The 25,459-nt window shown below is 38.2% G+C and overlaps 1 pseudogene; it reads left to right on the plus strand.

The window, feature by feature from the left end:
• Window positions 1–19,506: 19,506 nt before the first annotated feature.
• LOC122003260 lies at window positions 19,507–19,604 on the plus strand (annotated as a pseudogene).
• The last annotated feature ends 5,855 nt before the right edge of the window (window positions 19,605–25,459 follow it).

Raw genomic sequence — 25,459 nt, forward strand, 5'->3', positions numbered from 1 at the left:
TTAGCTAAGCACAAAACCATCATGTGAATCCATAAGACTAAACTGAAATGAAAGCTGAGCTGAACTAATATCAAACTAATGCTAAAGCTGCACTGTATTCACATAACTAATTCGTGAAGTTTGAAAACTATTTATCATAAATAGATGAAAATACTAATCATGTTGTTGATGGGTCCGGCAACTGTACTTGCTATGCGCGCATCCCTAACTAGACCCGGGGTTACAAATTCCGAATCTAGTAGGGTTTACTAGGTTATCTAAACCTAGGAACTGTTGGTGCGGGAAGCATCCGACGATCGAACCTGAGTTTTGATAATGGCAAAGGATTCAAAGTTAAGGTTTGTGGTGACCTAACATGTTGAACAAGTGTTTCAGGAAACTCCTAGCTGCGGTTAGGCAAAGGGAAAATCCTAAGGGGTGGTAACCTTAGGTCCTAGGGGGCGGTAACCCTAGGTGAGGGAAAACCCTAAGGGGCGGCAACCTTAGGTTCTAGGGGGCGGTAACCCTAAGTAAAGGAAAACTCCTAAGGGGCAGCAACCTTAGGTCCTAGGGGGTGGCAACCCTAGGTGGAGAAACACCCTAGGGGGCGGCAACCCTAGGTCCTAGGGGGTGGTAACCCTAGGCGGAAAGTCCAATCGGTCTGGAGGACCGGACTGGCATCAGGTAATCTCTCCTTAGGGGAGTAGGTGAGGACGTGTTCCCCGTAGAGGGAATAGTAGGCGTCAGGTCGACCTAGGGTTTCCGATTGGGAATCCGAGGTCAGACTCGGACAGTCCGAAGACTGTCAGTTCTTCTTTACTATGTTTTATCAGATTCTAACACTGTCTTGCAGGGTATTTGCTCGGACTAACCTTGTTTTGCAGGAGAGGAACCTGCTGGAAAAAGGTGGTCAGGGCGCCCGGGATGGATTCGGGCGCCTGGAGGTCCAGGCGCCCGGAACAGGTCCGGGCGCCCGGAGGTCCAGGCGCCCGGAACAGGTCCGGGCGCCCGGAGGTCCGGGCGCCCGGGACCAAGTTTTATCCCTGCCGCGACTTCGCCACGTGGAGCATCCTGGTTGGTTGGCCACGTCACACTCCAGGCGCCCGAAAGGGATCCAGGCGCCCGGAATGTCATATAAAAAGTGGGTCGAGGGAGCAGCTAAAAAACGAACAACAAATTCTAGGCTTTCTTCTATGAAGTGCTGCCAACGAGACGACCTTGAAGTGCTACTACTCGACGTCGACAACCTGAAGCTCAGACTCTTCGATCTTTTGTTGTCGGTATCAGTTTACTTATTGCATTAATTGTAATTCAAATTGTAATCTTTCCGATATTATAGTTGTTGCCCACCGAAAGCGGTCAAGGACCGCGGGCCTTCGAGTAGGAGTCACCAGAGACTCCGAACGAAGTAAAACATCTGCGTCGTTCTGTGCTTGCTTTACTTTTTCCGCTGCGTTACTTAATTTTTACGATTCTGATATTTCGGAAAACGAAATAGCCACGAGCGCTATTCACCCCCCCCTCTAGCGCTTTCGATCCATCAATTGGTATCAGAGCGGGGTCATTTTGAATCGGTGCAACCACCATTCAAAATACTTTTTGTGGTATTTTCAGATTTTTCGGAGTCGATTAGAATTTAGCTTCATAGCTATATTCTAATTCTTTTTTTTCTCGAATCGATTTTCTGCTCGGAGTTGGTGCAACACCACCCAAGTTCGTGATCCATTTTCTTCCTTCCGCACTACTAATCCAGGACCAAGTCCTGGGACATTTTGTCAGTTGTTTTCTTTTTAGATTAATCTGAAATGGCCCTTCAAGAAGGCTACAGTACAGCCCTCCCTCCGCTATTCACCGGAGACGACTTCGGGTATTGGAAGAGTCGGATGGAGGCATATCTCCAGACTCACTTTGAAGTCTGGATGATTGTCAAAACCGGACTCCAACTACCAACTGATAACGACGGCAAACCTCTACCATACGAGGATTGGGACGCATCTCTGATTAAGAAGGTGGAAGCTAATGCCAAGGCAACATGCACCCTCCAGTGCGGCCTATCAAAAGAAGAACTCAACCGCGTCGACCCCTTCAACAGTGCCAAAGAGTTGTGGGAGAAGCTCATTGAACTCCACGAAGGGACATCCGACACCAAAGTAAGTAAAAGAGACTTAATTTTCAATAAATTATTTAACATCAAATTGCAGAATTTGAACTTCACGAACAGACTAATGCACGCCCGACCGAGAAAGGGTTGGCTTTGGTTGCAGGAACAGGGAGAACGCGTGAATAAAAAATCAAGCGCAGAACCGAACCTGAGTCAGAAGGAGAACCAGATTCGGAAGACGACGATGAACTTACAACCGAAATAGTCAACTTGGTAAAGAAGCTCTGCAAAAAGAAGGGCTTCAACAAAATGGATGTCAGAAAGGCCATCTAGTCTAAAGAAGCCCAACCAAGCTCGAAGGTTAAATTCGAAGTGACCTGCTATGGGTGCAATCAGAAAGGTCACATCAAGGCAAACTGCCTGAACCAGAAGGATCCAAAGAAACCAAAGAGAAAGAAGGCATTGAAGGCAACATGGGACGAGTCTTCCTCCGAGGAATCCGACGACGAAGAACTAGAGTAGACTAATTTTCTCGCATTGACAGCCTGGGACTACACCAACGAATCCGGAAGCGAGGACGAATCGGAAGCCGAGTCTGAGAGAAGCCACGGATCCGCATCCGTTTCCGAAGGGCCAAACCCCTCTGTAAGCCAAAATAGGTTATATTGCATAATTAATTATTTAATGCATAAAGTAGCTAAGTCCAAAATTCGAATCAAGTCGCTTCTAAAGGAGGTAACACTCCTTAAAGAGACGACTAATAACGAATCCTTGACTGATCCAGTTCAGACTGGAACCTCAACTCAAGTTCAAAAACTTGAGGAAGAGAATTCCAACCTGAAAAGTCAAGTCAAGGATTTAAAGACAACCTTAGAACGATTTTCCTTGGGATCCAAGAATCTTAACTTGATTCTTGGAACACAAAGGGCAATCTACAATCGAACTGGACTAGGGTACAAAACGAAAAACAAATATAGGTCATACCTATCTCTCATACAAAGAACAAATAGAAAAATGGTCCAAGCATGGGTTGCCAAGTCCAACCTGATCAATCAAGTTGGACTTGGACAGTGTTGGGTCCCTAAGGATCAAATACATTACCTCAATAGACCTTATCGAGGCTATGATCCAGGGGGAGCTAAAACAATTCAAATTCGAAATTAAATTATTAAATTCAAAATTAGAAATTAATTATTAATTATTAAAATTCAAAATTCAAATTCGAAATTAATCATTAATTATTAAAATTCAAAATTCAAATTCGAAATTAATTATTAAATTCAAAATTAGAAATTAATTATTAAAATTCAAAATTCAAATTCGAAATTAATTATTAAATTCAAAATTAGAAATTAATTATTAATTATTAATTATTAAAATTCAAAATTTAAAATTCGAAATTAATTATTTAAAATTCAAAATTAATTATTAAAATTCAAAATTCAAATTCGAAATTAATTATTAAAATTCAAAATTCAAAATTCGAAATTAATTATTTAAAATTCAAAATTAATTATTAATTATTAAAATTCAAAATTCAAATTCAAAATTAATTATTAAAATTCAAAATTCAAAATTCGAAATTAATTATTAAAATTCAAAATTTAAAATAAAAAATTCAAATTCGAAATCAAGTATTTGAAATTAATTCAAAAACTCAAAAATCAAAATAGAAGGAGGGTCCAGAATAGTTGGCAACTCCAAAATCTATTTACCCGAATGGATAACCGAACTTAATCTACCCGAAATGGGTAAACAAGAGTAGATTACCCGACAGGGTAAGTAAGGATAGATTAAAAGGGTCAGACTTAACTTGAAACACAGTACTGGTGAAGTTTTTGGATGATAGTACGTTGGGGAAGCTTGGGCATCGCATGTCTAGGAAGATATGGCTTCGACCTGGTGCATTTGGCCAAGTGGAACTAACCGAAGCTACCCTTAAATGGATCCTAATTAGTTAGACCAAGGTTCAGTATTAAGTTCAATGGGTAGGACTATTTGGAAAACCTCAAAGGCATAGTTACTTTAATGAGCTCCTTGTGACACACCATAGCCCAGAAGTTTATCCAAAGAACGCTTACTTGTTGAACCCAAAGCTAAACCCGAATCTAACATAAAGTTAAACTAAACCCTAAAAATTGAACTATTTCATCTCACAAAATGATAGGATCCCCTGATTGAAAACATAGATCGGGTGAGATGACTAAAATTTAAATATTTTCAAAATTAATTTAACTTAAAATCAAAATCAAACTTAAATATCTCTCAATTAAACATCAAATCACCATACAAACACCAATAGAATTAACTCAGATTGGGTAAGATGCAAAATTAGGGACTTACTTCAATCAAACTGTCTTTTGATCCATCAACTACTTTATGTGTAGGAATTGGATCAATGGATGTTGGACAGTGGATGCTCCAGACATATGACTGGAGATATGCTGAAGTTCACTAAGCTAAAACTAAAGAACCTAGGATCAGTTGCATTCGGAAACGATGAAAAACTGAAAGTAATCGAAAAAGGTAATATCGAACTTAACTCTGATTTCATTATTCAAAAAGTATTATTAGTTGAAGATTTTAATTTCAATTTATTAAGTATAAGTCAATTATGCGATACTGGTTACTCAGTCAATTTTACCAAGTCCAAATGTATAGTCAAACATGTTGATAATCCAAAAATCGTACTTAAGGGTACTAGGAAAGATAATGTTTACACCGTTTATCTACCAACCTCCTCAATAAAGTGTTTTCTAACACAACAAGAGGAAACTGAGCTATGGCACAGAAGACTCGGTCACACCCACACAAAACTCATTTCAAAAATGAGTCAAAATGGACTAGTTAGAGGGTTTCCCAAACTAAAAGTGATTGAAAATTCAATCTATAATGCATGTCAACAAGGAAAACAAACCAAGTCCACCCAGAAGTCAACCAATTCAGTCAGAACTACCTATCTACTTGAGCTCCTTCACCTAGATCTATTTGATTCACATGGAGCCAAGTCACTAAGCAAGAACCAGTACTGCTTAGTCATAATCGATGACTACTCCAGGTTCACCTGGGTAAAGTTTCTAAAAACAAAAGAGGAAACCTTTGAAATATTTAGCAATTTTTGCAAATTAACAGAAAATGAAAAAGATACCAAAATCAAAAGAATAAGGAGTGACCATGAAGGAGAATTTGAGAATCACAACTTCACTAAATTTTGTGAGATAAATGGGTACAAACATGAATACTCCTGCCCTAGACCCCCCAACAAAATGGTTTAGTAGAATGTAAAAACAGAACCCTACAAGAAGCTGCTAGAACTATGTTAAATGAATATAAACTATCTAATCAATTCTGGGCTGGAGCAGTTAGTACAGCATGCTACATTCAAATTAGGATTTTGATTAACAAATTTCAAAATAAAACACCCTATGAAATTTATTATAATAAAATTCCTAACATAAACTATTTAAAGGTATTTGGGTGTAGAGTTTTCATTTTAAACACTAAAGACTACTTAGGAAAATTTACATCAAAAACAACCCCGGGAATATTTTTAGGGTACTCAACCACTAGTAAAACATACAGAGTATATAACAAAAATACCCTAAAAGTAGAAGAAACAACAAATATAAAATTTGATGAAGACACTATAAATGAAACTGAAAATACAGAAAATGCTAATCCAATAAACAAAGAAGATGACGAAATTCAACTTGAACCTATTGAATCTGAAGAACAAATCACTAATTCAAATGACACACGACCAACCATAACAAGTACAAATCACCCATCTAACCAAATCTTGGGTGATCCAACTGTAGCAGTCAGAACTAGGTCATCCTATAGAAAGTAGAGTCAAATAGCCCTAATTTCAAAAATTGAACCCAAAACAATAGAAGAAGCCCTACCAGACCCAGATTGGACTATAGCAATGCAAGAAGAATTAGCCCAATTTGAAAGAAATCAGGTATGGGAATTAGTGCCTAAACCCATTAACAAAACCATAATTGACACTAAATGGGTTTTTAGAAATAAATTGTCACGCCCCGGGGGGTCCCTGTCCGAAGAAATTTCGACAACACCTCCCCTGTACGGCGGACAATATGAAACATTACTACATACAAAATATACCTCAGCCACACTCGGCTGGAATATATATACCATAGAAAATGGGAACAACACAACCACGCAGTTTAATACACTCAACCTACTCAGCAGGACAAAAAAAAATAAAATAAAATAAGCACAGCGGAAAGAAAACGAAGAGGAAACCTACAAATTGCAAAGTTATCAAAACATCACAAATACCAAGTCCACACCCCAAGTATCAAAACCTAGTCCTCACAACACCAAATCCAACGAATACGAAATGCAAGTAAAGAGAAATAGAACAAAAATCAATTTTCGAATATGACGCAGGACCCAGGATTGGCAGCCGACATCTCTCCAAGCATCCATGACTCATCTATCTGTTACCTGGCGAAAGAAAACCATTTTACGGGGTGGTGAGTATTGGAACTCAGCGGGTATAGAAAAAATAGTGCATGAACATAATCAACCAATAAAGAATACCCAAAAGGAATACAGTCTCATAAGAGAACAGCAGATACAAAATGAAACCATAATCAATGCTCATACCTGGAACCATATCCTAGGCTAGATATAGAAGGTCAAGAATGGTACTAATCTGCTACAATACTGCTCGTAACTATAGAGGTAATGTGTCAGACATATAAACATTTCCAATAAATACACCAAGGTCTATTCGCCTACAACGAGAGCATATCTCAACATAAGACAGCATATCAACATAAGTGAATAACAGCAAGAAGCAACTACAGCATAAATATACCACATCAGCATAAGTAAGCAATAATAACATACGTAAACAGCAGCAGCCAAAGCAGGCATAATAACAGCGTATGCACGGATGGTCACCCCGCCCACCTCTCTGCACCATGACCCCTGTATGGTCGAGAGGTCGGATCAATGACAACTGTACCACCCAAAGGCCGCCACTCCCACGAGTGACCGGATGGACAGGTGCTGAGTAGCTAACTAGCTACACAGCGAAGGGGGTCCTTGCTGCTCGCAACTCCAGCTACCACCAACTGCAAGTGGCCGAGTGCGGCACGACAGGACAAGCGGCATCAACTCCAGCTACCACTCCCTCGAGTAGCCGAGGATGCGGCATGCATGCAATGACATGATGCATACAATGTAACAGTCATCATATATACATAAGCAGAAATAGGTATGCTACATGAAGCCAGCATGCTCAATATCGTACATAAACAAACAATAGTTAAAGCATACAAATATAATATCTAGTATCTGCTACGAATCATGGACAACAAGAAGAGACTGTATGGATATAGAAACGAATTTCTCAAAGATTGCGTGCAAGTATCAAGCGCAGGAAAAATAAGAGTGGAGTCAAGTTAAACAGTCCTTATCCAAAATAATTCATGCACTAAGGTCAAAGTACTAAAAGAAAACAAAGCAAGAAGTACCCGCCTTTATATGCAGATCGTGTCAACCGTCTTCAAGTAATGTCCTGCAAATCACGTGATGTACAGTTTAGCTAATTTCATAAACAACACTAGCTAAACCTAAACCCAACTTAATTAGGGAAAAATCCTAATCCAACTATGAATCTCAATTCACCCAAATCTATCAAAATTCCCAACTCTTTTCCAGTTAGCGCAAGAGGTAAAGGCACAACAAACCACCTTTAAACACTTCTAATCTGTCTAGGAAATTTAACTAACATGAAAAGAAACAACGACCAACTTGGGTTCGACTCCAATCCACCAAATCTGTCACAGAAATTATAAAGCCAACACAAGTTAACAAAGCTCAATGACTAGCCTATCCAAACCCCTCAAACCTGTACAAAACTTCCACTAATAAAAGGAAACAAGCTTGACATCGAAAATCAAATCCCATCCCACCAATCTGCAACAAAGGTCTAGAGTCATCATGAAGGAGCAAACCTCATAAAAATCAACTTACAACCTCTCAAAACTAAACTAGAAAATCCAGCCAACACAAAGGAAACAACATTGAAATTGAATCGAACTTCCCAAAGCTGATAGAAGGTACGACAACAAGAGGGGAAGTCAAGCAACATTTCAATCGAGTCTCAGCCATCGTATTCTGTTCCAAAATTTCTACAGCTATCACAAGGAGCATATGCACAACAAAAATCCATTCCACACCTTGAATCTGCCCAAACAAAAATATGAAACCAACATACCTAGAACTTTATCCGTATCTACCGAGGAAGAAACTTACTGGATAGCTTCTGTTGCGGTCGGAGGTGGAAGAGATCCGGCGGCCGGAGGTGGAAGAGATCCAGCTGCCGACGCTAGGATAAGGAGAAGCCAACCAGCGCTAGGGCAGAGATTTGGCAGCCAACGTGGGGCAGCGATCAAGGGCAGAGGAAAGGGTCGGCTGTTGGCGCTAGGGCTGGAACAGCGGCGCTGTGGTGCCCGCGTGAGGAGGATTGCAGGCGACTGTGGCTCGAGAGGAAGAAGATGTCGGCAGCTCTGGTTGCGAGAACACATGAGAAGGAGATCGGCAGGTCGGTGTCGAGAGCAAGAGAGTAAGGTAGGGGAAGAAGATGAGTTCGGCGCCGTGAGGGGATGACTTCGGCGTGATTGGGGCGGAGAGGAGCGGAGGCTAGGTTAGATTTTTATAACCGAAACCTAGCTTTAAGAAAAATCAAAACCTAAATTTATTTCTCAATCAACTCCTATATTTGAATATTCCAAATAGACCTTTTACAAAGCCTAAAATTTTATCCCCTCAAAATACCCCATACAAGTTCCGAAAAATCTTCAGAAAATTTCAAAAAATTCCAATAAAATTATTTGTCAAATAACCCTATTTTTAATTATTATTTTGGGCACCGTATTTTACATTCTCCCCCAATAATAAAAATTTGGTCCCCAAATTTACTACTCAACTCAGGGATTTTCATCCAAGGATAACAACCAAACAACATACTCATATACTACTCCATCAAAGTATAATGAACAAGTTTTCAACCGTGAGGGATTAAGGTTCCCTTATAAATCATGATCAAATTTCCAACTATATAAGATGACTCTGTGGATTATGAACTCACCCTACTTCCGCTACTCTCATACTGTTGTCCCGTCAACTGAGAGTAAAATCAACCATTATGATCTAAATCAAGTTATGCACTCCTTAGACTTCAAAAGTTCTTATACAAAAATACTGACTGCATATTCTCACTTCTGTTGAGAAGGAATGCTCTGAAGGCACCAAATCTATGATGCTTACTTTTGACTTGTTAACAAAGTACTTAACCATAAGATTTGCTATATCTCTCTTTATGTTTTACCACCCACATAACCTTATAGAACCTCAAAACGTTTGTGTATTGTGTGGGTGTACTGTGACGTGTGAATAATGTGCTATTATTAACCCGATTTGACTCAAAAATCAACGACTTACCTTAAAGTCATAGTCATTTGTATCTCAGGTGAACACTGGTCCCAAACCATGCTTCATCTATTTAATTATAACGTGAAGGTGAAGGTCCAATTATTGAATGCTCTTAATCTTCTCCACCAAGCATACCTATGCTATGAGTGGCACTAAGATGCTAAGCTCTGATTAACTTATGTCTTTTGATGGTTTTACTAGCATGCTCTGAAGTTAACCAATTCACACCCAAAGTCACAGTACATGCAACGAAAACTCAGTCATGAAAGGTCTATGAAGAGCCCTCTACAATTTCCAACCTATAACTTTTAGCTCCATCGGAAAATGTAAAACTTAAGGTTAACTCTTTATGTGAATCAACAATTACAAGTACTTCTAAGTGCAGACCTCTCTAAGTGTATTTTGTTCTTGACATCCTTGACGAAACTCAATTGCCAGAATGACAAGTATCACTAGGTGAAATCCTAAATTCTAGATAACAAGACCCCTTCAAACCTTGACCAAGATTGTGAACAAGGCTAAATAATGTCACCATGCAAAACCAAATCAATGAGTAGCCAAGAGACAAGTATAGAAACAACTGGTCTAATAGCAAACTAAACAAGATAGTGAATACAAAAGGCATAACCACAATAGAAATATACCTTACTTCCTATAGCTCGGAGATATACTGTCGCTGCCTGGTCCCAAAACTCAAGAGTCACATCGAGAAATCAAATTACAAAGGAAAACCAAAACAACCGAATTACTAAAAAAATATGCATCATAAAACTTCGCTCTGATACCACTAAATTGGTATCAGATTAATTCGAAATTAGTAAATTGAAATGAGATCAAAAAACCAAAACACAAAACCCAGCATTTGACTCGAACCATGCTCTGATACCATTAAATTGTCACGCCCCCGGGGGGTCCCTGTCCGAAGAAAATTTCGACAGCACCTCCCCTGTACGGCGGACAATATGAAACATTACTACATACAAAATATACCTCAGCCACACTCGGCTGGAATATATATACCATAGAAAATGGGAACAACACAACCACGCAGTTTAATACACTTAGCCTACTCAGCTGGACAAAAAAAAATAAAATAAAATAAGCACAGCGGAAAGAAAACGAAGAGGAAACCTACAAATTGCAAAGTTATCAAAACATCACAAATACCAAGTCCACACCCCAAGTATCAAAACCTAGTCCTCACAACACCAAATCCAACGAATACGAAATGCAAGTAAAGAGAAACAGAACAAAAATCAATTTTCGAATATGACGCAGGACCCAGGATTGGCAGCCGACATCTCTCCAAGCATCCATGACTCATCTATCTGTTACCTGGCGAAAGAAAACCATTTTACGGGGTGGTGAGTATTGGAACTCAGCAGGTATAGAAAAAATAGTGCATGAACATAATCAACCAATAAAGAATACCCAAAAGGAATACAGTCTCATAAGAGAACAGCAGATACAAAATGAAACCATAATCAATGCTCATACCTGGAACCATATCCTAGGCTAGATATAGAAGGTCAAGAATGGTACTAATCTGCTACAATACTGCTCGTAACTATAGAGGTAATGTGTCAGACATATAAACATTTCCAATAAATACACCAAGGTCTATTCGCCTACAACGAGAGCATATCTCAACATAAGACAGCATATCAACATAAGTGAATAACAGCAAGAAGCAACGACAGCATAAATATACCACATCAGCATAAGTAAGCAATAATAACATACGTAAACAGCAGCAGGCATAATAACAGCGTATGCACGGATGGTCACCCCGCCCACCTCTCTGCACCATGACCCCTGTATGGTCGAGAGGTCGGATCAATGACAACTGTACCACCCAAAGGCCGCCACTCCCACGAGTGACCGGATGGACAGGTGCTGAGTAGCTAACTAGCTACACAGCGAAGGGGGTCCCTGCTGCTCGCAACTCCAGCTACCACCAACTGCAAGTGGCCGAGTGCGGCACGACAGGACAAGCGGCATCAACTCCAGCTACCACTCCCTCGAGTGGCCGAGGATGCGGCATGCATGCAATGACAGGATGCATACAATGTAACAGTCATCATATATACATAAGTAGAAATAGGTATGCTACATGAAGCCAGCATGCTCAATATCGTACATAAACAAACAATAGTTAAAGCATACAAATATAATATCTAGTATCTGCTACGAATCATGGACAACAAGAAGAGACTGTATGGATATAGAAACGAATTTCTCAAAGATTGCGTGCAAGTATCAAGCGCAGGAAAAATAAGAGTAGAGTCAAGTTAAACAGTCCTTATCCAAAATAATTCATGCACTAAGGTCAAAGTACTAAAAGAAAACAAAGCAAGAAGTACCCGCCTTTATATGCAGATCGTGTCAACCGTCTTCAAGTAATGTCCTGCAAATCACGTGATGTACAGTTTAGCTAATTTCATAAACAACACTAGCTAAACCTAAACCCAACTTAATTAGGGAAAAATCCTAATCCAACTATGAATCTCAATTCACCCAAATCTATCAAAATTCCCAACTCTTTTCCAGTTAGCGCAAGAGGTAAAGGCACAACAAACCACCTTTAAACACTTCGAATCTGTCTAGGAAATTTAACTAACATGAAAAGAAACAACGACCACCTTGGGTTCGACTCCAATCCACCAAATCTGTCACAGAAATTATAAAGCCAACACAAGTTAACAAAGCTCAATGACTAGCCTATCCAAACCCCTCAAACCTGAACAAAACTTCCACTAATAAAAGGAAACAAGCTTGACATCGAAAATCAAATCCCATCCCACCAATCTGCACCAAAGGTCTAGAGTCATCATGAAGGAGCAAACCTCATAAAAATCAACTTACAACCTCTCAAAACTATACTAGAAAATCCAGCCAACACAAAGGAAACAACATTGAAATTGAATCGAACTTCCCAAAGCTGATAGAAGGTACGACAACAAGAGGGGAAGTCAAGCAACATTTCAATCGAGTCTCAGCCATCGTATTCTATTCCAAAATTTCTACAGCTATCACAAGGAGCATATGCACAACAAAAATCCATTCCACACCTTGAATCTGCCCAAACAAAAATCTGAAACCAACATACCTAGAGCTTTATCCGTATCTACCGAGGAAGAAACTTACTGGATAGCTTCTGTTGCGGCCGGAGGTGGAAGAGATCCTGCTGCCGACGCTAGGACAGGGAGAAGCCAACCAGCGCTAGGGCAGAGATTTGGCAGCCAACGTGGGGCAGCGATCAAGGGCAGAGGAAAGGGTCGGCTGTTGGCGCTAGGGCTGGAATAGCGGCGCTGTGGTGCCCACGTGAGGAGGATTGCAGGCGACTGTGGCTCGAGAGGAAGAAGATGTCGGCAGCTCTGGTTGCGAGAACGCATGAGAAGGAGATCGGCAGGTCGGTGTCGAGAGCAAGAGAGTAAGGTAGGGGAAGAAGATGAGTTCGGCGCCGTGAGGGGATGACTTCGGCGTGATTGGGGCGGAGAGGAGCGGAGGCTAGGTTAGATTTTTATAACCGAAACCTAGCTTTAAGAAAAATCAAAACCTAAATTTATTTCTCAATCAACTCCTATATTTGAATATTCCAAATAGACCTTTTACAAAGCCTAAAATTTTATCCCCTCAAAATACCCCATACAAGTTCCGAAAAATCTTCAGAAAATTTCTAAAAATTTCAAAAAATTCCAATAAGATTATTTGTCAAATAACCCTATTTTTAATTATTATTTTGGGCACCGTATTTTACACAAATTAAGTGATCAAGGTGAAATAGTCAGAAATAAAGCTAGGTTAGTAGCCAAAGGATTCAATCAAATAGAAGGGCTAGACTATGATGAGACCTATGCTCCTGTAGCAAGACTTGAATCCATTAGGATGATGTTGGCCTATGCAGCACACAAAGGATTCAAGCTATTCCAAATGGATGTAAAATCCACAATCTTAAACGGATTTATTAAAGAAGAAGTATACGTAGGTCAACCCCTAGGATTTGAGGACATAGAACATCCAAATTATGTCTTTAGATTAAAAAAGGCCCTGTACGGACTAAAACAAGCACCTAGGGCTTGGTATGAACGACTGTCCAACTATCTAATATCAAAAGGGTTCAACCAAGGTCAAATAGACCCAACCCTTTTTGTAAAAACCTTTGAAAATGACATCTTTATAGCCCAAATTTACATTGACGATATTATTTTTGGATCAACCAACTCAAAATTTCTAAAAGAATTTACCAAACTAATGGAAAATGAATTTGAAATAAGTCTAGTAGGTGAACTTAATTTCTTTTTAAGGTTACAAATTAAGCAAACCAAAGATGGAATTTTTATTTATCAAACCAAATATGCTTAGGAATTAATTAGTAAATTTGGAATGGAAAACTCAAAAATCATTAATACACCAATGGCTACTAATGTTAAAATTGACTCAGACTTAGAAGGTAAACCAGTAGACTTGAAATACTATCGAAGTGCGATAGGAAGTCTACTGTACCTAACTGCAAGTCGACCAGACATCATCTTTGCAGTAGGTATGTGTGCAAGATACCAATCTTGTGCAAAAGAGTCTCACTTAACCCTAGTAAAAAGAATCCTTAGGTATGTTAAGGGAACCCTAAACGTAGGACTTTGGTACCCTAGATCTTGCACCCTTGATCTAACCGGCTACTCTGACTCTGACTATGCCGGATGCAAGCTAGATAGAAAAAGCACAAGTGGCAGTTGTCAATTTTTAGGGCACTGCCTAGTAAGTTGGTCAAGTAGAAAGCAACACTGTGTTGCCTTATCTACCACTGAAGCTGAATATATAGCACTAGGTGAATGCACATCACAGTTACTATAGATGATGCATACCCTTAAAGACTATCAACTTGAATATCAAAAAACAAAAATCTCAATTGATAACATAAGTTCAATAAATCTAACAAAAAACCCAATTCATCACTCAAGGACTAAACATATAGAAGTGAAGCACCACTTTGTAAGGGATCATGTAGCTAAGGGTGATATTGTACTCAACTATGTTGAGTCCAAATCAAACCTAGATGACATCTTTACAAAACCCTTACCTGAACTTGAGTTCAGTACACTCAGAAGACAAATAGGAATGTGTTGGGTAGAATAGGTATCTTCAAATTAGTCCTCTTAATGTTTTTTGGTTTAAAATTACATTTCTAAAATTCTAGGCAAAATTTTGATTTCTCAAAATCCCTACTTTACTAGACTTTATAAATTTGGACTTAGCCTAGGCTTTTCCCCTAGAAATCATGTTCCCCCAGGACTCAGCCAGAGCATCTCACAAACACCTAGGTCTACCTTGATTGTGTTTGTAAAACATAGAATGGTGTGAGATGCATAGGGTACAGCCTGGACTCAAGAATGCTTATTTCTGTGCATCAATATGAGTCTGGGCGTTAAATACTTTATTAACAGTAATCAAATCAAGTCTTCCAGCCCTAGTCAAATCTAACTGGATCAATTGACTTGACTTGACTAACCAAGTGAACACTATTGTTGTCTAGGCAATCAGCAAGTAGCTAAAGGTTAGACAGTTGGTGAAGGAAATAATAAGTTTAAGAAAGCTTGTACTTAAGGGATCTGATACCTGATCAAAACAAATCTTAACTCATGCTTGGACCTTAGGGCTCTGATACCTTACTAAAACAAAATTTGTAAACTATTAAGCACTAAGGCTAACGCTTCTCCTTTGCCTTCGGTATCTTTGAAATTCATTTATCTTAAGCAGCTTTTCAAAAAGTTTTTCAAATTTAAAACTTTCAAGTCTCTTCTATTTAAATTTTTTTTAGAAAATTCACTAAGTTAAAAAGAGCTGAATATATCACAACGAAAAATCTCCTCTAGCAAAATCAATGTTTTGTCTTGAAAAGTTAAGTTTTTTCAAAACTAGCTTATTTTTGATATATGGCAAAGGGGGAGAGTAGAGAAATTCAAAGAGAACAAAAATCCAAAGGGGAGGTCATATTAAGGGGGAGTTTGTAATGCACAAAAATCCAAAGGAGAGGTCATATTAAGGGGGAGTTTGTAATGCCCATTTTTTTTTCCCTTGTACTTATACCTTACTGCATATTATTACTTAACTTTGAATTTCGATTGCCATAATAAAAAAGGAGGAGATTGTTGGTGCGGGAAGCATCCGACGATCGAACCTGAGTTTTGATAATGGCAAAGGATTCAAAGTTAAGGTTTGTGGTGACCTAACATATTGAACAAGTGTTTCAGGAAAGTCCTAGCTGGGGTTAGGCAAAGGGAAAATCCTAAGGGGTGGTAACCTTAGATCCTAGGGGACGGTAACCCTAGGTGAGGGAAAACCCTAAGGGGCGGCAACCTTAGGTCCTAGGGGGCGGTAACCCTAGGTGAAGGAAAACCCTAAGGGGCGGCAACCTTAGGTCCTAGGGGGTGGCAACCCCAAGTGGAGAAAAACCCTAGGGGGCGGTAACCCTAGGTCCAAGGGGGTGGTAACCCTAGGCGGAAAGTCCAGTCGGTCTGGAGGACCGGACTGACATCAGGTAATCTCTCCTGAGGGGAGTAGGTGAGGACGCGTTCACCGTAGAGGGAACAGTAGGCGTCGGGTCGACCTAGGATTTCCGGTTGGGAATCCGAAGTCAGACTCGGACAGTCCAAAGACTGTCAGTTCTTCTTTACTATGTTTTATCAGATTCTAACACTGTCTTGCAGGGTATTTGCTCGGACTAACCTTGTTTTGCAGGAGAGGAACCTGCTGGAAAAAGGTGGTCCGGGCGCCCGGGATGGATCCGGACGCCCGGAGGTCCAGGCGCCCGGAACAGGTCCGAGCGCCCGGGACCAAGTTTTATCCCTGCCGCGACTTCGCCACGTGGAGCATCCTGGTTGGTTGGCCACGTCACACTCCAGGCGCCCGAAAGGGATCCAGGCACCCGGAATGTCATATAAAAAGAGGGTCGAGGGAGCAGCTAAAAAACGAACAACAAATTCTAAGCTTTCTTCTGTGAAGTGCTGCCAACGAGACAACCTTGAAGTGCTACTACTCGACGTCGACAACCCGAAGCTTAGACTCTTCGATCTTTTGTTGTCGGTATCAGTTTACTTATTGCATTAATTGTAATTCAAATTGTAATCTTTCCGATATTATAGTTGTTGCCCACCGAAAGCGGTCAAGGACCGTGGGCCTTCGAGTAGGAGTCACCAGAGGCTCCGAATGAAGTAAAACATCTGCGTCGTTCTGTGCTTGCTTTACTTTTTCCGCTGCGTTACTTAATTTTTATGATTCCGATATTTCGAAAAACGAAATAGCCACGAGCGTTATTCACCCCCCCCCCCCTCTAGCGCTTTCGATCCATCAGGGACGACTATAGGAGCCCAACCCAATGGACATCTAGTCCAGTACAGTGCCACTGCTGAAAATAAAATACTGGATATAGCTGAATTTTTCTTATCTTGCTATTTCTAGGTTATCTGAACCTAGAGCTAGGTTGTCTGAACCTAGAGGCGACTGTGGGAGCCCACCCATTGGACCGTATCCCATATAAGCTATAATAAACTGCATATAATGAATAAATGCTTCTATTGCATTTAGCTAAGCTATTAAAATGTCTAAGTTACATTTTTCCTGTGATGAACATAATCTCGAATACTTGGTGTGCGCTATTGCGCAGCCTATGTGTCAAAATTCATATGTTACTAAACTAAAGCATGAAATCACACGAGAACTACTTATACTGCAGGTGAGGGGTTTCTTACCTCCTGCTCGAAGTTTCTTACAAATCTAGACGCTAGGTTTCCGGTGGAGAAGATCCCTTCGTTGATCTCCTCGCGTCTACGTGCCCTTCTCGCAGAGAGGAGCGTTCTCGTGCTGAAGTCGTCGCCGGAAGGTACTCCTATGGCCCTAGGGATGGAACCCTAGGTTCTTCCTTTGGCTTGGTGCGCCGAGAGAAGAAGAGAAGGGAGAGGGGGCGGCGTGTAAGGGTTTGAGGAGAGAAAGTTGCGTTAAAATAATTCTCCACTTAATAATTTTCCTATTTATATTAAGTGATTAATTTCACCCCAACTCAATCATAAATATTATTGTTCCTCTCTTCTTTCAGCACACCCCTGCTGGGGCCACATGGTTACTAAAGCTATCTATAAGTCGTAGGGTTCGCTAGGTCTCGGGTTCGATTCCCGCTTAAGCTATTTTACGTTTTTATTTATTTTTGATACTTCTGCTACCCCAAAAATTCTATAAAAATACTCTAAAATTCCAGAAAAATCATAGAATATTTCTAAAATTGATTTGAGAATTTTCAGACGTTACAATGAATGACTATTTCATTAATTCAAATTGACTCATTGAGTCTAATTTGAATTAGACTTAATCTAACAATTAGATCCAATTTAGTCCAACTCAATATGTCTAATTCGAATTAGACTTAATCCAATGATTCATCATATGAATCCATCTCCAAATCTACTTATTCTTTGTGTGTGACCCAATAGGTTCTCGTAACGTTGGCAATGTACCTAAATCAACATTTAGATACATAAGCAATGAGTGACATCTAGCAAGGCATCATTTCTACCCAAGTGATGAGAAGGTCAAGATCCGACCTAACATGTCCGTGGCTATTATCTTGTATGACTTTGTCCCTCTATCCTTGATATCTAGGTTGATCAATGAGGCATAAACTGTGTCATCCTCTTATCAACTTTTATGTTTCTTGATCTTTAAGTAGACACATTCAATCAAATAAGCTCAATATCTCATATTGATTCATTTGAGCATGGTCATGCTTTTCTTGTGTCCTACTAATCAAGGGGCTCACTGATATCGCTTCCGTCATATGGAAGGGATATATCTCATCTACATTACTCACATCCCTCTGCATAATTCATTGCATACCCAGTGATCGACTTTATTGTCCACCTTGTTACAGGTTACGTTTGCTGATACCAAAGTACGCAACTCCTTTATGTAGGGAACCATAGTGACTTCAGGTCAAAGGAATATTCATACCAATAATCACATGAAAATGTTTATGACACTCATATAACAATCCATAAAACATTCTCATGGAAAGTCATTCAGTATATATTCTCTAATATATACTCATGTGTCAACCTGATATCTCATATCCATGACTTGTGAGATCAAGTCATCCGTTGACCTACATGCTAGTCTCAACGCATTAATATTGTCCTTGTATATTAATGATTGACTAGGAATAGTTAAGAGTAGTGTTCTCTATAATATCTCACTATCAATTCAACCAATTGATATATTATAGATAAGAACCTACTACCCAAAGACATTATTATACTTATTCAATTGGAACTGAACTGAAATAAATATAATAACCAACTTTACCTTTTTATTAATAATGATATATGATACAATAATGTGCCCTTTACAATCATCTCATAATTAGTACTAGGACTAATACTAACATAGAATTCTACCTATAATTTCCCTTATTCTAAAATTGATCTTGATTAGTTTGCTAAGAGAAGTTAGGATGGTTCTTTCATCCAAAATTAGAAGTGTTGGAATATGGGTTGTTTGGTCTTGAGTTGAAATTGTTAATAGCATCCACATGTTCAACTGAGCCACTTTGAATGGTTGCTAATGCAGAGCAACTCTCTCCCATATGTCCGATCATCCCACAGATTTCATAAGAAACACTAGTAGCATTAATAGTGTTTATGTTCAGCGAATCCAAGTGCTCGCTCATCACATCCATTTTTGCAACTAGAAGATCAATAGCACTTATCACGTATTTCTCGGGAGCTTGAATTGGAACACTTCACTCAGTAGCCCATTAGTGATAATTAAATGTCATGCTCTCAATTATATCCTTAGCTTCATCCAGAGTGTTGTTCATAAGTGCTCCACTAGCTGCATAGTCTAATGAAACTTTTGTAGCATATCAGATTCCATTGTAGAATGTGTGAATGACTAACCACCTTTCAAGTCCATGGTGTGGGAACTGTTGAAGCAAGCTTTTATATCTATCCCATGCTTCAAAAAGCTACTCTCCATCCTTTTGTATGAAATTGGTAATGAGATATCGCATATAGGTGGTTTTACTGGAGGAAAAAACTTGTTCAAGAATTGTAACTCGCATTGTTCCCATGTCACAATGCTCTCAGGTGGAAGTGAATGAAGCCAAGTCTTGGCTTTGTCTCACAAATAAAACGAGAACAACATCAACCTTATAGCCTTTACAGAAGCTCCATTTTGCTTTAATGTTGCACAAAATTTTAGAAAGAACTCTAAATGTAAGTTCGGGTCCTCGATAGATGATCCACTAAATTAGCTCTATTGTACTAAGCGTATTAGAGCTAGTTTAAGTTTAAAATTGTTCGCCTCAACAATAAGTCTGGCAATACTAGATCTTAGCCCCTTGTACTTGGTACCGTATAATCTCCTAGCGATCTGTTATTATTATTGTCCATGATAACATTTGATGCAGTTTGATTTTGTTCCATTATCTTCTGTTTGTTCTATCTTCTATGAAATGTGTGATTGATTTCTGAGTCAAAAGGCAGTGGATCTCCTAATCTTATGGATCATTGCATAAACAAATTAATCCACCATTGAGGAAAGGGAAAAAGTGTTAAGAAAAAGAGAAATAATACAAATTTTAAAAAAGAAAGAAGTTAAATCTAATCAATTTGTTATTCAACTACTATCAACTAAATCAATATCTAACAATGATATCAAAAACTTGATGAGTGTAGACTGTAAATGTACGATTATCATTAAGTAATAAAAGATATTGATCCCATAGGAAGATAAGTAAACACTAGTCTACTAAGTCAATCAAAAGTTTAGACTAAACATTGGGGTTATGAATTGTTCGAAGGAAAGAGACATAAAGAAAAGAGAGTTCGGGGAGTTAAGAAGAGAATAATTGGGGATCATTTTAGAGAAAGTCTAATGGGAACTAGGAGATTTTCGAACTTTAGTTTCATCTCATTGATTGTAAACATCTAATCTATATTTGGTTTCCTATCCTCAATGGTTGTTTAATGTAGGTAGACTATCTTATTCTATCTGATGTGAAATTTTGAGACTACACTGGTGTATCCACTCCAATTCGTTGTCTACTTTCAAAGTGACAAAGATAGAGGTTTGCTTTCTCAAGAAGACTCTTGTCACGATTTTCCATAATTCCTGAGTTGTCTTCTCTTACTGTGTAACGATGAATTAGAACAAATCTATTAAGTTCTTTGATAGCCTATTGATCCTAGTGTCTTCTCCACGTCTTGGGATTCTATGAATCAGAGGATTGAGTTTACTCTCGGTCCTTCCCCACTCTCTCTGGGATATGAAATTATGATTTTGCCATCAAGATTGTGTATACATAGTATTTCCTGACCACAAACAATCATATCATCAAATAGGAAACATGGAAATAAATATATTCAACAAATAAGTATCTACATATCAAGGGGCCTACTCCCCTATTCTAGAACTTGAGAATTTACTCTAAAAAATGGAGTTACAACTAGAAAACATTGTTCAAAGTGAAATTATAACCAAGATATCTAAAAGTAGAGAAAGAATGCTTAGTCTTGGTGGATAGGGTCATCTCTGATTGCAATCTAAGTTTTAATCCATGCATAGATTGTCAGAATCGGCTGTATCGAGGCTTTTAGGGTCCTTGGACGATACCAAATTGAGATCCCCTTTCCTGGATATCTCTTTCCCTTTTATAGGTCTGCCCCCAACCCCGCTAATATGGAAAATCAACCCTCAATCGGGTTTAGAGGCACTGTGCCATGATTGTGCCCGCTAGCACCACCTAGCCGAGAAGATCACTGAGGCTCAACATGACCATGCCAAATTGGCACGGCACCTTTAGGAAACTTTTTGCGGGGAGTATATATGTAAGGGGCATAGCCATGCTCGACTGGCACAGCCTATCCGTGAAGATCACTTAGGCTCAATATGGTCGTGCCAAATTGGCACAACCCCCTTGGGAACTCTCTATATGTATCTTTCAACTTCGTTTCACTACAAGGAACACGCCCGTGACTTGGGATATGACCAAAGTATGTTTCCTTCCATTTTTCTCATCCTATCAATGAACATCAGACAAAAGTAGATCTCTGAACAAAGAAGTAGCATATGAAGCAAAATCAACATAAAGCATGCCATGAATGCTCACAATGTGAGATAAGATCCGTGCCAAATGCTAATAAAAACTCAATAAGAATTACACACATCACTAGGCTTATAAATGAACATATAATTTCATAATGGTCAACAATAATGTTTCTAAACGATTCATGTTATAACATAGTACTGTGTACAGTATCACTAGAAACTATATCAAAAATACGTAAGTGAGCTCAGAGTACCAACTTAATAAATCATTCAAAAGGACAACCAAGAAACATTTGATATACATGTTCCTTAAATAATTTTAATTCCAAACCTTTAGTTAATGAATATGCAATCATGAGATCTATTCTAATATAATCAATAGACACTCTTTATTTTTGAACTTTTTCTTTTATAATAAAATATTTTAATTCCATATGCTTGGTACCTCTTGAATATCTTTTTTAGGAGAATATTATTATATAATTATCACAATAAATTTTCAATGACTTGACAATAGTGTCGATAACTCCAAGTCCTGAAATAAAATTTACATCCATAATACATTGATTCTGGCTTCAAAACATGCCACAAACTCTCTTCTTCCATTGTGGATTAGGCAATGAGAGATTATTTAGCACTTGTCCATAATATTGCTCTTTCTCAAAGAAACAACAAATAATCAAAAGTGGACTTTCTACTGTCAATGCATCCAACAAAGTCTAAATATGAGAAACTAACTACTTCCAAGTGATTAGTTAAATATGTAATTTTTGGTGCTTTGAATATACCTTAAAACTTTCTTAGCAGATTTTAAATGATTGATTCTAGGATTACTTTGATACTTGCCAAGCATTCAAACTGCAAAACTAATATCTGGTCATGTATAGGTTTGAACATACATTAGACTTCCTACAATAGAATCATATGGAATTGAATCCATTTGTTTTAATTCTATATCATTCTTTGGGCATTACATAAGACTAAATTTATCCCCTTTCTGAATTGGAGAAATTTCAGCAAAACATTTTTATATATTAAATCTCTAGAATTCTTCAATATAAGCCTTTTGAAATAATACCAACAATCCTTGTGATCTATCATGAAATATTTCAATTTTGATCGCACAGGATTCCTTGCCATATCTTTCATTTCAAAATTCTTTAAGAGAAAGTCTTTTATCGTACGCAACATATCCAAATCATTAGTAACAAACAAGATATCATCAACATATATGACTACAAATATAATTTTGCTTCTCATTGATCTTTCTGAATATGCAATGATCAATAATATTTTCTTCAAAACCAAAAGATGTGATGATATCATTAAACTTAATATACTATTGTGTGGACGCTTGTTTAAGTTTATGTATTGTTTTCTTAAGTTTACACACTAGATGACTTTTTCTTTCAATTAAAAAATCTTTAGGTTGATCCATATATACTTCTTCTACAAGATTTCCATTCAGAAAGATTGTTTTCACATATCTGGTGTAACTCTAAATCATAATGAACTACAAGTTGATTCATGTATACATCTACTTCAAGATTTTCATTCAGTAAAACTATTTTCACATCCATTGGGTGTCATTCTAAAACATAATGAGTCATCGGTGTTATGATAATACATAACAAGTATTTGTTTAAGACAGGTGAAAATATCTTTTATAATCAATGTCATCTTTGTTGAGTGTATCCATTAGTAACATGTCTAACTTTATATTGTTCAATATTACCATTCAAGCCACAATTTCCAACTCATTTGGAACCTTCTAACAATTCAACGATATCTCAAACATCATTTTTATACATGGATTGAAACTCATCTTTTATTTCATTAATTCATTTCTCTGACTCTATACTTTCTATGGCTTCTGCAAATAAAACCAAATCTTTATAAATTTTAAAATCTAATTATTGCAAGTATGTTTCATAATCATTTGAACTAGCAGTTTTTTTATTCTTTGATGTCTTTTCAATGCTATTTCTTGTAACTAATTTGCATCATATCTTTATGAGTTAATTTATTCAAGGAAAATTTCAACATGTTGTTTAATGCTGCTACGATGTTCTTCAACAACTAGAACAACTTATGGAACAACACTGGATGAAGGAATTATCTTAACCTCCTTTATATCCACATTTCATTGTTCATCTCTCCCACTAACTTCACCGTTCTCAAGGAATTTTGCATTATCAATTTCTACTATTTTTAGATTGTGGTTAGGAAAACAAAATATATACCCTTTAGATTTCTCTAGGTAATACTAATAAAGCAACCACTAATTATTTGAGAATCTAACTTTCTTTCATGTGGATTATAAACTCTTGATTCTGTTAGACAACCTCAAATATACATGAGTCTTAAACTAGCTTTTCTATTTGTCCATAACTCAAAAGGAGTTTTTGGAATTGCCATACTAGGAACCCTATTAAGCAAATATATTGTTTTTTCAAAGAATACATTCACATTGATTTGGGAAATGATAAATTACTCATCATACTTCTAACAATATCCATTAATATGTGGTTATACCTTTCTGACACACCATTTTACTTAGGTGTGTTTTGTTGGTTTTTCGGGCCGCGAAAATCGCTTTTTCGCGTCGCGGAAACCGCTTTTTCACGTCGTGGAAACCCCGAAACCCCCATGCCACCGGATCCGTGCGAAGTAAAACTTTCGAAAACATTATGAGTACGAGTTTTATGCTAGTTCTAAACTAGATTTACAAGGAGAAAACCTTTTACCCTTGATGCGTGCCCTTTACGAATCCCGCTCGTCCAAGGAAGTGTCAGATCTCGAGATCGTCAAGCGTACGATCCTCTAGAAGTATCCACACGAACAAATGAGTGGAAAAAAACTAAACAAAGGTGTGCTAGCACCCTTGATCAGTCACGGCAAGAGGAGGAGAGGGAGAGCTTGAGGAGAGAGTTTGAGGAAGAAGAAGATGGAATTGCCTTGAATGAAAAAATGAAATCCATTCATTACAAAAGTGGTCGGCCACTCTTGGATTGTAACCTCCATTCACAATTAATGTAGCCATTAAAGGAGAGTTGTAACCTCCATGAGTTGGCACACACATATGCTAGCCTTAATGATGTGGCACATCATCATTGGCCACTTAATGATAAGTCACAAATGATGTGGCATAAAATCAAGTCAAACTTGACTTAATCTCTCTCATGGTTGATCTAATCCAACCATTTAATTCAAGCCAATTTAATATAATGAATCTAATTCATTTAATTAAATTGATTCAATGAGTCATAATCTAAATTAGACTCATTGAACACATGAATCAACTTCAGTCCAACTCAATTAGCCCAATTAGGATTACTCTTAATCCAATTTGATTCATTACATGAATCTAATCCTCTTGGTTCATCATATGAACATAATTTCCATCTAATTGTCCTTAGTGTGTGACCCTATAGGTTCTTGTAACGTTGACAATGCCCCTAAACCCATTTAGGAGCATAAGTAATGAGCGGTATCTAGCAACACATCATTACTACCCAAGTTACAAGAATGTTGAGATCCAACATCACCTTGTGACTACTAATTGTGACTCCTCACAATATATGACAAGTGTCCTTCTATCCTAGACATCTAGATTGATCAGTATGAGGTATAGACCGTGTCATCCTCTAATCAATCTAAATCTTGAACTCCAAGTAGACTCACTAAATCAAATGAGCTCAATCTCATATTGACTCATTTGGGCATGGTCATGCACTTCGTGGTCTCACTCTATCAAGAATATCGATGTCTCTCCCGTCATATAGGAGGGATAGATCTCATCTACATCAC

The sequence above is a fragment of the Zingiber officinale genome, chromosome 7A, assembly GCF_018446385.1.
Source record: "Zingiber officinale cultivar Zhangliang chromosome 7A, Zo_v1.1, whole genome shotgun sequence".
NCBI lineage: Eukaryota > Viridiplantae > Streptophyta > Magnoliopsida > Zingiberales > Zingiberaceae > Zingiber > Zingiber officinale.